Genomic DNA, 14977 nt, shown 5'->3' on the forward strand with positions numbered 1-14977 from the left:
TGGAATGGTTTACATAAACAGTTCAGAAATATATTTATCAGATCTGAAAATCCAGCAACATTTATCAGGTCTGAAAATCCAGCTGATTTATCATAGAAGAGGTTTTTTTTTTAATGTAGCACAGACCTATCAAATTTGCACAATGCACAGAGATACATAAAACTCCACCATATCAATTAAACCATTCAATAATTGATGTGGATTCTTTTTCCCAGGTCTGGAATAGATTGACTGGTCTAGTGAACTAAAACAGCTGCTTTGTTGAATTTAATTTGATTGATTTAAGTTGCTTTCAGAGGAAATAATTATTACAAAACTTCCAGTTATCACCCTTCTACGTCTTCTGTTTGCCCCCCCTATTTTTTTCATCCTCATAAAATAATCTTTGGAAGAAAAAAGTTAACAGTTGCACGGAGCTCCTTGATCAGAACCATTAAGAACTGTTTATACTATTTATAAACCAGCTAGAAGAAACAAATTGTCCTTCTTCTCATCTCAGACCTTATGGAGATAGCTATTGAAGAAGACTATCCCCTGCTCATTGGCTGTCTCCATTGGTATTTATCTGCATTTGCTGGGTATTTGGTGGAACAATTATGGCAGTTGACGGGAGAAGTACCTTGGTGAAGCTATTAATTTAACTATCCAATTTGCAGTGCAAAATGTGAAGTTGTGTTATTTGTTCATCTACTTAAAAGGCATGGGTTTTGAAACCTCTCATTTTTTCTTCATCCTGTATGCTATTTTAAAAGTTCTAACTTGTCATTATTATGTTTCCCATGATGTGAATAAGTCTTTAAATGAATGATGGTGGTAGTGGTGGTGGGGAACGTTTGCACACATTCACTGAAGCTAAAGTAGTTCATGAATCAATATGGGCAGTGCTTGAATATGGTTGTAAGTTGTGACAGTAATAAAACCAGAGCTGCGAGTGAGTTCACAGGGGTTCGGGAGAACCTCTGGCTAAGATACTGTGCAGTTCAGCAAACCCCCAAATACCACTCCTGGCTGGCTCTGTCTACCACTCCTCTCCAAGGAATCCCCAAGTGGCCCGTTTTGGATGAAGATAAGTAAAAGGCATGTGTAGAGGGTCAGGGAGAGTAAAAAAACAGGCATATGAAAAGATTGGATGAGTGTTTTAATAAGCTGGGGTTTTAGACTAGTTTTAATGTTGGGTTTCTAACATGCTCTGTTTTTGTATACAACCTTGTGTTTTAAGCCACCCTGAGTCTACGGAGAAGGGCCACCTAGAAATCCAAATAACAAAGAAAGAGAGAAAGAGAGAAAGAGAGAAAGAGAGAAAGAGAGAAAGAAAGAAAGAAAGAGAGAAAGAGAGAAAGAGAGAAAGAAAGAAAGAAAGAAAGAGAGAAAGAAAGAGAGGAAAGAGAGAAAAGAGAGAAAGAAAGAAAGAAAGAAAGAAAGAGAGAAAGAAAGAGAGAAAGAGAGAAAGAAAGAAAGAAAAAGAGAAAGAGAGAAAGAAAGAAAGAGAGAAAGAAAGAGAGAGAGAAAGAAAGAAGAGAGAGAAAGAAAGAAAGAGAGAAAGAAGGAAGAAAGAAAGAGAAAGAAGGAAGAAAGAGAGAGAGAGAAAGAAAGAAAGAGGGAAAGAAAGAAAGAAAGAAAGAAAGAGAGAAAGAAAGAAAGAAGGAAGAAAGAGAGAGAGAAAGAAAGAAAGAGAGAAAGAAAGAAAGAAAAAAGAAGGAAGAAAGAGAGAGAGAGAGAGAAAGAAAGAAAGAGAGAAAGAAAGAGAGAAAGAAAGAAGGAACAAAGGGAGAGAGAGAGAAAGAAAGAGAGAAAGAAAGAAAGAGAGAGAGAAAGAAAGAAAGAAAGAAGGAAGAAAGAGAGAGAGAAAGAAAGAGAGAGAGAAAGAAAGAAAGAAAGAGAGAGAGAGAGAAAGAAAGAAAGAGAGAAAGAAGGAAGGAAGAGATAGAGAGAGAGAGAAAGAGAGAGAGAAAGAAAGAAAGAAAGAAGGAAGAAAGAGAGAGAGAAAGAAAGAAAGAGAGAAAGAAAGAAAGAAAGAGAGAAAGAAAGAAAGAAAGAGAGAGAGAAGAGAGAAAGAAAGAAAGAAAGAAAGAGAGAAAGAGAGTGAGAGAAAGAAAGAAAGAAAGTCCAGAAATGGGTCCAGATCCTGGGGAGGCCAAGAAAGCTTCTGAAGCCAAGGGAGGGCAAAAATGCCCCCCCCCCACATCATGGTGCAGGAGGCTGACTAGGTCATGCCCACAATGGCTTCGCCCACCCAGCAACCAGGCAGAGAACCCCTTGCTAAAGTTTATGAAGCCCACCCCTGAATAAAACCTCTTTTGTGGCAATTCTTAGGCAAATTCTCTAATCATTAAGCCATCCTATGGTTTCCCAGGGCCAGGTTTTGCCAAAAAAAAAGAAAAGAAAAGAATTGAATGTAAATCATCATAAAATGTAAATCATGTGACTGGGAGACACTGCAAACAGCCATAAATGTGGTCTAATTGCCCAGCATCTGAAATATGGCCATGTGACAATATGGGGGGGGGGGGAGGACAAGCACCGGAACATTGAATCCAGGTTGTAAATACCCCCCTCCAAGATAGGTCCATTGTAATTTTGGTCACAATGTGGTCAGTCATAAATCACGGACATGTAATGGCCAATAGAATATCTAATGCAGGCAATTCAGGGGGTTGGGACCCCTGTGGGGGTCGAATTACCATTTCATAGGGGTCACCTAAGACCATGGGAAAAGGCAAACTTCCCTTGGTGTTAGGAACTAAATCTTCTATTCTGGCACCTTGGAACATATTTTTACAATCCAACCAATCAGGCGTTTACAGTGGGGGGTGTCCCTCTGACCTTCCTGCCAATGAGCTTAAGGCTCTGTGGGAGAATTGGCAGTAGACCTATGGTTGGGTGGGGGGTGTCACCATAACATGAGGAAATGTATAAAGGGATCGTGGCATTAGAAAGGTTGCAAAATATTCTGCTAAGGGAAATTAGAACTGGTTTGGTTCTCCATCTAATGCCCTGCCAGCTTTCAGATTCTTCTTGCAACTGTATATGTGATCTATCTGTACTACTTGTAATGCCATCAGCCCAAAGTAAAATGGCAATCATCCACAAACAGATGAAGAAGCCAACCTACCTTGGGAGATCTGGTTAGGGGAAATAAGTTGACTACTTGGGTCCAGCTTCTAGGGATATTTATTGTAAAACATAGAAGGCTATGAGCCATAGGAATAATGCCTCTCTTACTACACCCATTTGAGAAAAAAATGATTATATCAATTACATATTCATTGAAAGGTTGTGCATTGCGTTAGTACATCAATCATGTATTCTGTTTTGTAAAAGTCGCTAGCTAACAAGATAATTCTGAATATACCCAGGATTCTGGTGCTGAATAGATTCTGTGTCAAACTGGAAATGGATACAGCCCATCAGATGTGACTCGTGCAGCAGTGGGTTGCTTCCAGTTCGGACTGGTTCTTAGAACTGGTAGCTCCACCAGTGGGAGGCTCTGCGCACATCCCTGCGCATGCGCAGAAGCCTTGTGTGCACGTGGAAGCGCATGCATGAACTAGTAGCAAAAATATTTACAACCCACCACTGGACTCAGGCATTCATACAAGTTAAACCCAACTGTGATCTATCCAATACAAGACATTTTGCTGGCTGCAGATTTGATTTAGCCTTTTGCTCTGATCAGGTGTTTTTTGGAACAATTATTCTGTTCTACATTTAGAAGCTGTTGGCAGGCGTACCAGTCAGCATCTTCAGAAGTCTAGCAAATTCCCCTCCCTGAGAATTATATTCCTCCCGAAAGATGATGGATTGTGCAGAGATGGATATGCTGTCAAAAATACTAGAAGGGAAGGAAGACTCAGGCTATTACAAGATATGGCAGAATTTTTATAATTGGTTAAAAAGAAAGAAAGAAAGAAAAAAAGAAAGAAAGACAGACAGAAAGGATAAAAGAAAAGAAATTATATAGAAAGACAGCCCAAGAGATCAAAATACAAATTTATAGAAAAATATGCAAGTATGTAAATATACAAAGCAACACATTAACAAAACAAGGTAAAAATGTATACACTATCTTCAATCAAAATTCTGAATGAGAAGGGGATGTAAGTATCCCAAATGTATGTTTTGTTTATGTTTTTTCTTTTTCTTTTTTCTTTTGTTTGTCTTTGTTATATCTGTGTATGTTTAAATTAATAATAATTTAAAAAATTTAAAAAAGAATTACATTCCTAAATTATTAGTTATAAATATAATAACTATAACAATAACCAAAAGTATGTACATTAAGAGTTATTAACTCTTGCATAGATTTTCTCTGGTAATCAGACAATTAATACAGTTCACAAAAAGAGTCCTCACTCCTTTGCAACAGAATACTTATGCCACCAGGCTTGAAAATTTGGGCTTAGACAAATTAGAACTATGCCACCTTGGTCTGATCTAAGCATAGTACATAAAATTATCTATTACAATATCTTACCTGTCCATGACTACTTCAGCTTCAACCATAACAATACACAAGCACACAATACAAAAGTAAGGTAAACCGCTCCAAACTTGATTGCAGAAAATATGAGTTCAGCAACATGGTGGTCAATGCCTGCGCTACCTAACTCGGTGGTTTCTTCCCCAAGCCCCCACAACCTTACCCTTAGACTGTCTACTGCATAAGTGCATCTTCGTGCCTACCATCCCTGTGTTAATGTCCCCATTTATTTGTATCCATTTCATGTATTAATAATCATATCTGTTATCTTATACATGCTTGACAAAATAAATAAATAAAATAAAAACTATTTCATTGGTAATGGAGGAAACATTGTCCAGAATTGTCAGATTAATTGTAATATCATTAAGATTATGCATTTATTACAATCAAAATACTTTCCTGACAGTATTTGTCATTAAATGTAGATAAAGTTTTTGATAAATTTACCTGTATTATACCAGTTCTCTATTTGCCAGTAATATGAAAATATTTCATAATCATATTTTATAATTGTAATAGCCATAAATTGAAACAGACTGGCTCCAGTTTGGCAAAGGATTGGAACAGGTCTGTAGACTCTCCCTTATTTATTCCACCTATAAGCAAAATACAGTATATATTAAAGAAAGCTGTACTGGAAGAACACAAGTATAGTTTTAGTAATTTATTGCATTTGCTAAATAATCTATGCCTCTTTCTCTTTCCAATAATAAGGAATTTTCAACTAACATTGTTAACTGGTATCTGTACTGGTTTAATTTACCTTGTGTTTTGAGGTTTTTAAAAAAATCTTACCTAGTACACTGGTACCTCTACCTAAGAATGCCTCTACTTACGAACTTTTCTAGATAAGAACTGGGTGTTTAAGATTTTTTTGCCTCTTCTCAAGAATCATTTTCCACTTACAAACCCGAGCCTCCGAAACTGTAACCAAAAAAGGCAGGGAGAAGCCTCTGTAGGGCCTCTCTAGGAATCTCCTGGGAAGAAACAAGGGCCGGAAAAGGTGGGGAGAAGCCTCTGTGGGGCCTCTCTAGGAATCTCCTGGGAAGAAACAGGGAGGAAATAGGGCCGGAAAAGGCAGGGAGAAGCCTCTGTAATGTTTCAGTGCATTCCGATAAATTAATTTATTTGGAAAATCTAATTGAAACATCAGAACCTTCATTTCATTTTCATTCTAATGTCTGCCGCAGCCTAATATTTGTCCCATAGGTCGTTCAGTTTTTATTTGCAGCTTGTAGGGAAGATCAATGGTAGGTTGCTACTGATTTGGACCAGTTCTCACATACTGGTGGTGGAAATTTTTACCTGCTTGCTGAACCGGCAGCAATGGCTGGTTGCCCATGCCCCTGAACCGTTTTTCTGGTTGCTGCAGCCATCAAAGAACCCTCTGCGCATGCACAGAAGCTTCTGCGTATGCATAGAGGGTCATTTGCGTGATGTGAACCGGAAGGAAGATAAATGGAACCCACCCTTGGATAAGATCCTTTAGAAGAGGATGTTCAACTTGTAGTACCAAGGCAACATATGAAAAAAACCATATGTATACAGTATATCCCCAAGGCTTCCACCCATCATGGTTTTAATGCAGCAGCAATTATATTTTTAAAAAGACAAGGTATAATCATATTGACATTTGCAAATGACTTTATTCTCCAAATAAGTCAAATTTCATTTTCACATATGTCTACTTCATTCATTTGTCTTGGTCATGCAGGCTTGTTGAAAGGTGGCCCCTGGTATAATATCTAAAGCCAACTTCAGCTTTTGACGTGGACCAAATTTCACACCCTATTTTAAAACAGTGCAAGAAGTCACTTTTCATTGACACATATTACATTATTTTCCACTTCCTTTCCCCTAAAAAAACCCCAACCCTTAAGCAAAACAGAATGGTAACCAATTACAAAATATAAATATTTACACTGATATACATTTGTGGGTTAATAGTTTTTTCTTTTATTTTTATGGATTCTAAAGGGTATGACAAGGTTACCTCTTTTTAGAAAGCTCTGTTAATTTGGGGTAGGCACATAAAACTTTATTTTCCCTTCTTTCTTTCCTTTGTTTCACATCTGCAAACTCTGGTGCATATGAACTTACATTGAAAAGGAACTCGCACTGCTGGTAATAAATGTCAAGTCATATGCCCATCTCTTCAGAATAAATGGTGATAAATTTAGATATAGACAAAGATTTCCGCTATGTCTTATTCTTTGGTCAGATTTGTTTTACAGAGAACCAAACTCCTTGCTTTTCTAGTGCCACTTCCACTTGCACACACAGGCTCATTTTTTTCAGGAGTGATGGGTGACATTGCCTTATATAGTTAGGAGTGAAACTCTCTTTCTGAAAATGGAGTGAAAAACTTTCCCTTTTTAGGAGCAAGCACCACTTTGGCAAAACAACCAATCTGAAGCACATTCATTTTTCCCTTTTTTTTTCTCCTTTGGTCAAAACATTAGCAGAGTACTTTGTTAACAAAATGTTCAGGTCACCACAGGGTCACTACATGAACTGTAAGCCTTTTTATGAGCTAAATGTTTCCAAATAGCACTCCAAGCTGAAAGTGCTGAAAGTAAACTCTTGTCCTGTAAACAGGCAGCTGCTGAGCCAAACGGCTTTTTCGTGATTCAGCATTGATGTCTTGGCAATGCCACACGCTTGTTCCTTGAGCAAAAGGCGGACAACATCAACAGTTAGGATACGACTGCCTTCCGCCTCCACAAAATGTGTAACAGTTTGTTTGGGCCAGAGTTAGGACTTTGAAGCCCCATTCATTTCACTGGGAGAGAGCCACATACATCAACAACTTCCCACCAAAACAGATTCTGAAGTTGCCCTGGATGGTATCAGCATTAGACCTATTAGGCACAAATATATCCTGTTGGGCTTCGTATGCTTGCAGTGACCCATTGCCAAGACTTTTAAAGCTACCAATTAAGTGAAATTAGCCTAGAAAGCTAAAAACACTGTTTTGTGAAGTTGATATGTAGGTGTTTGTGTGTATGGTCTTGTACTTGGGAAAAGATTATTACCCAGCAAAAGAGCACATAGTGGGATAAGTATAAGATCCCATATTCCACCCTACTAAGCTTCAGGTAGGTCACAAGAAGATGTCTCCAGTCTGGAATCCCAGGAACTTATGGCTATTTAAAGGAAGAGTTCTATACCAGGTAGCCCAATCACCCAAGGTGGCAGGTTGCTTTCTATGTTTCTTCACTGACTTGGATCCTGAGCTGAAGAATGTTTTCTTCCATGTTGGAAGTTTGGTCTCCTCAAGGCTCACACTGGAAGAAAGTGGTGTCCAGAAAATTTGCATTTATTTATTTATTTATTTATTTATTTATATTTATTAAATTTTTCCGTTAAAAAAACAAAACAATATATGATCGTATTTACAGATGAATCCACATCATATATACATTTCTATCAACATTATCTTTTGATTGCTTTTAGATTTCTTGATGTTTTGTTTCAATGTTTAGTTTGAGTTTCTTTTTTTTTGTCCATTGGTACCATTTTGTCCAGATTTCATAGTAGTCCGATTCTTTTCGATTATTGAGTTCCATTGTCAATCTGTCCATCTCTGCGCAGTCGTCTATTTTCTTAATGATATCATTGTCTTCAGGTATTTGTCGGTTTTTCCAGTTCTGTGCAAATACAATCCTTGCCACTGTTATTATATGCAAGCTTAAATATTTTACATTTTTAGGATAAGTCCCTCTCATAATACCCAGTAGAAAAAACTCTGGTGTATATTCCATTTTTGTATTTGTTATTTGACACAACCAATTATTTATTTATTTTCCAATATTTTCTTGTCTCTGGACAATTTGCATTTGAAAGTGAATGGTTAGGAAGTGGATAGATGCCAGAATGCTCAGCCAGGAACACAGGAACCAATGTAGATAAATAATTAAGATAGTTCAGCAGGAACAGGTTTAAGTAATTTTACTCTTGTGTATTAAAAAAATACTTTCTCTGGTCTTCTTCTATTTACAGAATATACCTTCACTTTAACTATGTACACGAAGGTATAACAAACCTTACTTACTGTTCTGTCTGGGTCTCCCCAGACGCCAACACCAACTAAAAAGAGTAGCCAGACACACTGGTAAACAGCAAAGGCAGTTTATATATTTGAAAGCAAACACAGGTAACAAAAACTGTTCTTACAGACAGGAACGTTATGAAGCTTCACAGAGGTTTCACGATGGTCAGGCAATAAAACAGGATTCTTGCTGGCAAAAACAACACTGGAGGTAATAAAACCCACGCCTCCCCCAAGTCTTCAGCCTTCGAAGCCACAAGCCAGGATCAGAGACGCCAAGAATCGAAGCAAGGTCACAGGACTCCCAATTGATAACTCTCCACAATACAGTAAGAGCGGGCCTGCCTTTTCAACCCTGCTGAGGAGAACCACACCCAAACCCAGCTGTTACCAATTCAGGGATGGAAATACCTTGCTAATTGGCCCCTTCTTTGGGCTGCCCGTCTCTGCCTCATATCTATGATAGCCTGGGCGTCTTCATCTAATGAATCCAGGCTACTCGCTGGGGAGAGCCCCCCCCGGGGGTCTCAGGCTGCTCTCCCTCCTCCTCTTCCTCTTCTGCCTGGTCCTCCCCCTCCTGTTCATCGTCCTCCCCCTCTGAGCATGGATCCGGCAGAGTTCCAGCCGTTCCCTGAGGAGCCTCAGGCTGAATCACAACACTTACCAGTAGCTATTATATTAACTCTGGTTTAACTATCTTACCACCAGTATGCAGCTTCTTAATGCTTCAATCAGACCACAAACTAAACCATCAACCAACTATCTAACAAAACCACCCCTACTGTAAAGCTGCTTTCCTTATTATAATGCTCTGGCCCAATCAGGTTGCAGCTTAGTCATTGTGACTCAGCATTATCTGTTTTACATATTCACAATCTTCTTTTACCTTACATGGAATATCACCTGGAATATTGTTTATTCTGGACAAGTGGTTGGTAACCAATTTTCACCTGTTTTTTCTACGGCTTCAAAATTAAATCTTGGGGTGGTTTAGAGAAGCAAAAAGGAAGGAAAAATTAATATTATGCACTTTATCTACTAGAGCAGGGCTGTCAAACTCACAGCCTGTGGACCAGATCATCATGCACTGACCATGCCCACACCCAGTTTAGCAAAGGGGAGAAAAGTCCCATTCTGTCTCGTGATGCTGCCACGACAACATGAGTTTGACAGCCCTATACTAGAAGGAGATGACATATCAATTACAGGAGCTGAGGATTCAAACTATCTTTTTTCAAATCTTATTTATTATTTCACTAGATCTCATAGGTATCTCACCAATATTAAATATTAAAAAGATAGAAGTAGACCTGCATATTCTCAAAAGCTTTTTTCCCCGCCTTATTTTTGTGCTGCTTGAGAATTTCTTTGACTTTCTTTTGGCTGCTTATTTAGCTTACTTTTTCCGTAGTCAAGTGTTAACACCCAATGGAAGAATTTCCATCATTATGTGATCCTCTTATCTCATTCTTTATTGTAGTCTTTCAAACTTTACCAACCAATAAATCTGGTTACATGGAGCCTTGACCAAACATACAGTAGAGGATGAAAAGAAAAAGAAAGCTGATGAAGGACTTCCAGTTCAGCTGTTGCACCTGCTGGCCTCCTCTTCCTCTTTTCTTCAGGTTTGGGAAGGATACTCTATAGTGACTGAAGAGAAACTATTGTAGAGTACAAAACCATTGCTGGAGCAATACCATGACCTCCTCACCTCCCTTAATGTTTGCATTTCTAGCTGCTCACTGGGGTTTCTATCTGAAAAAATTCCCTACAACTAAGGTGGGGGGGATTACTTCTGTTTCTGCATAAAATAAAAATATACCTAGCACATGGAGCCATATCTGCTGGTACGTGAGCAGTTGCCCTAGCTCATCTCCAATGTGCATGTGTGGGCCAGCCAGCAGAGTTTTGGCTTGCACAGAGGCTCTGGGAAGGTGTTTTTGGCTTCCAGAGAGCCTCTGGGGTGATGCCGGAGGGTGTTATTACCCTCCTCCAGCTCCAGGAAAGCCTTTGGAGCCTGGGGAGGGTGAAACACGAGCCTACTGGGCCCACCAGAAATTGGGAAACAGTCCATTTCCAGCCTCTAAGGTGCTTCCAGGGGGCAAAGGAAGCTGTTTTCGCCCTCCCCAGGCATTGAATTATCGTTGTGGGCAGGAAAAAAGGTTCACCATCATTGCTATAGGCCATTTGTCCTGTAAGATAGTCTCTCAGGGAGATGAGTGGTGGTCTTCAGAACAGGACTTCTGGTGTTAATTTAAAACACACACACACACACACACAGTCAGTTGTAAAAGTCATAAAAATGGTGGGGCTTGGAGTTCCAATTACATAGTACTGTTGTGAAAAGGATGAAATACCAAAGTAATATTGACCTCTCCAGGTTACTAAGAGGTCAGTAAAGGGCGTGCATAAGTGCACTAGTGTGCCTTCCGTCCCCTGTCCAAGTCTCTCTCCTTTATCTCCTTTACCTTTTCTTCCTTCCATATATCTTCTCCTCTATTTTTATATCTTTTCTTCTATCCTTCTCCGGGTCCCGTCAACTGTGCCTTCTCCAGGTCCCGTCAACTAAACAATGTCGGTTGGCAGGCCCCAGGGGAAGAGCCTTCTCTGTGGCGGCCCCAACTCTCTGGAACCAGCTCCCCCCAGAGATTAGAACTGCCCCCACCCTCCTTGCCTTTCGTAAACTCCTCAAAACCCACCTTTGTCGTCAGGCATGGGGGAATTGAGATATCTCCCCTGGGCCTATACAATTTATGTATGGTATGTTTGTATGTATGTCTGCTTAATACAGTAATGGGTTTTTAAAAAATATTTTAAATTGTAAATTATTAGATTTGTCATGAACTGTTTTATTGTGTTGTAAGCCGCCCCGAGTCTACGGAGTGGGGCGGCATACACATCTAATAACTAACTAACTAACTAACTAACTAACTAACTAACTAACTAACTAACTAACTAACTCACTCACTCACTCACTCACTCACTCACTCACTCACTCACTCAATAAATAAATAAATAAATAAATAAATAAATAAATTACTACTTGTCTATTCTCTTCAATGTGTATTGTGTATTGGACAAAATAAATAAATAAAAATAAATAAATATTATTTTTGTGACCAAGGTTTGTTAGAAGGATTTACTTTTTGTGGGGATGCTTCCTGTCAGCCTTATAAACAACATTTGATGCCACCTTTCCTCTTCTATGAGCTTTTTCCTACTCCATCAGGGACATTTTTAATGTCTTCCACTCACACCTCTGCATGTGGCAGGAGTTCAAACTGAATCCATCACTGGGGACATAACTTGAAGGAGAGATGGCTTTCAACATGTCCACCCTCTTGTTTTTCAGATTGGGTCTGCTTTCCTCTTTAGCTGTGCTGGAGCTAACCCATGGGCAATCTGTGACAAAGCTTTAATGATACCTTCCAGCTCTTTCAAGGTCACAGGCTGTAACTGACATGGAGAAATGACAGGGAGGCAGGTGGGGGGCAGAGAACAATGGTATGTCCTTCTTTAATAAAAGGGCCTCTTAAAGAAAATAGATCTGTCTTTTCTTTTTCTTTTTGGTATTTATAAAGTTCATTATCAGTCAGTCTGATGTGGAGAATAAAGGCTGCCTTTGAGGCAAGCTAATAAAGAAAGAGGGAACTAGCTGGAAATTTTAGATATAGCTTGCGTTTGTTGTCCTAGCATTTGCTTCACAGTCCATACCCTTCTGTCACCTGTCTCTAGCTTTTCAACATGAAATCTGATGGGGCAAGGAATAGAATTACATGATATCAGAGGTCAAAGCAGATGTGTTATAGAACAACACAGAGAGACAAGAAGCAGGAGGAGGTCAGATAATTACTTCATTTTTTTTTGGTCACAACTCATCCCTTTACAAAATATAACGCAGCTGGCTAAAGGCCTGTCATCTGGGCTTTGATAAACCTCTGTGTATATATGCTTGTTGTCATAAGCTAATTAAACATTTCTCAAGATATTTCAAAGGATATTCTATGATATCCATATATATTTCAAATATTTGTGCATGTGCATGTCCCCAACACTCTTAGCCAATATAAGAATCAAACCTAGAATCATCTAATAACGTGCTATTGAACAACACTTAATTGTATTCCTGGAAATTTATTTTTTGGATTACTCAAACTAAATAGGTATTTTGAAGAAAATCAATTATAACAGTTTTATATAGAAGAAATAAGAATTACCTATTTTAAAACTATAAAAGAACTAGAGAAATAGTTTATATAAGGAAAATAATATAAGCTCTATTCACTACATCACAAAAAGATATGGTTTTATTTAATCATGGTTAGTTAAACAATCTTTAAAGATATCAAAATTAACTTGTAGATCAATAAAAAAATCATGGCTTATTTTGCCAATTGCACATTTTTTAGTTATCTTGTCTAGCATAATGTACATTAGTTAGAATCCTAAGAGAATTATAAAAACAAACCACAAATTAGCCAGGAATAGTTTTATAGAGGAGACATTAGTCGATGGCAAATGCTCACAGGTAGATATATGGAAAAATATCTTAGCAATATAAGTTCCATTAAAATATTATGGTTTAGATATTGTTATTTCTATTATTTTTTTTATCCCGATTAATTTTTACTCCCTGTAATTGAGAGTAGTTATCAGAATAATTATGTCTTACCTGGTCTATGTTTTGGAGCTCTTAGGAAGATGACAAAAAAGTTTTTATTTTAATTTAAAAGATATATATTCAGATTCTCATGTAACTGCTGCTTGTATTATTAATCCACTAATACTATTTTTATTAATCTTATTTTAAATTCTACTACATTTATATAAATTGATTTGAATCTTTCATAAATGAAAGGGGGGAAAAACATTTTTGAATATTGCTTGAATATTTCTAGTTTCTACTCTATGTCTGTATTCATTCAAATGTGCTAGTGAGCCGATTTGGTGTTTAAGACACCAGTTTAGAAACCAGGAGAATTTTAGTTCCAGTCAGTAATGGGCAGCCAAAAATTTTACTGCCACACTGTGGGTGTGGCTTATTTTATGGGTGTGGCTTGAAGGTCATGTGACTGGGTAGGAGTGGCTTGCCGGCCATGTGACCAGGTGGGAAAGGCTTGAATGATCATCATTGTTCAAGTGAACTGTTAAGTCCTTGACTTACAACCTCACCAGTGTTGCTTGCTGGGGTGACAACTTGCTTCGTGTTTTGCCTGCTCTCCTTCCTGGGTCAACCCCCACCTCAGACTGGGTAGCTAGGAAAATGGGTGCTGATCAGCTGTTGAGAAAGAGGCAGGAGGAAAAGGGCCCCCTGCAACTCCTGTTGGTGCTGGTCTCTCTGCTGCTTTCCGAGGAAGAGGAGGAGGATAGGGGGGTGATAGTCAGCTGGAGCTGGGCACATAGCTTCATTTCCGCTGGTGGAACTGTGTTCCACCCCGTCCTGCCTGCTCCCCACCCCTGGTTCCAGTCCTACTTTAAGCATAAATGCAGTTGAATGATTTGTACTAGTTACTTTCTCTCAGATCTAGAGAGGCGGTGATTGCAAACCATTTCCCAAAAATCAAGAAATCCCAGGAACCTATCCAGGCAGTTTCTGAGAATTAAACATGATTGGATGAAAAAGAAAATATCTTCTCCTCAACGAACCTGGATTTTAGGATCCCAGGTGCCTGGGTGCTTTGCCAAAGGCAAAAGATAGATCAAACATGGCTACCTCCTTTGTTTTCAGAACGGAAAGAGTAGGAGAGAGGCCACTGTTCTCAAGTTCAAGAATGTTATGACTAATTTGATATTTGGAACCTCTGCTTGTGATTAATATACAGTACACAATTTGCAACTTCTATTTCCCTATATTAATTTTCAGCTGCTGAACTAATGACCCTAATACTGTACCTGGCTCTGTATTGACTTTTCTATATATTTCTTCCTTTTTTCTTGGAATAATAAGTAATTGTCTAACAATAAATTCTGTTGAACTCTGTACACACAAGTATTTTGAACCTGAAAAAGAAATATAATATAATATAATATAATATAATATAATATAATATAATATAATATAATATAATATAATATAATATAATATAATATAATATAATATAATATAATATAATATAATATAATATAATATAATATAATATAATATAATATAATATAATATAATATAATATAATATAATATAATATAATATAATATAATATAATATAATATAATATAATATAATATAATATAATATAATATAATATAATATAATATAATATAATATAATATAATATAATATAATATAATAGTGATGGCAAACCTTTTTTCCCCTCAGGTGCCAAAAGCAGGTGCATATACACTATTGTGCCTGTGTGAGTGCCCATGTACATAATTCAATGCCTGGGGAGGGCGAAAATTGCCCTCCCCTACCACCCCTGGAAGCCCCCTGGAGTCCAGAAACA

The sequence above is a fragment of the Erythrolamprus reginae genome, chromosome 1, assembly GCF_031021105.1.
Source record: "Erythrolamprus reginae isolate rEryReg1 chromosome 1, rEryReg1.hap1, whole genome shotgun sequence".
NCBI classification, from domain to species: Eukaryota; Metazoa; Chordata; class Lepidosauria; order Squamata; family Dipsadidae; genus Erythrolamprus; species Erythrolamprus reginae.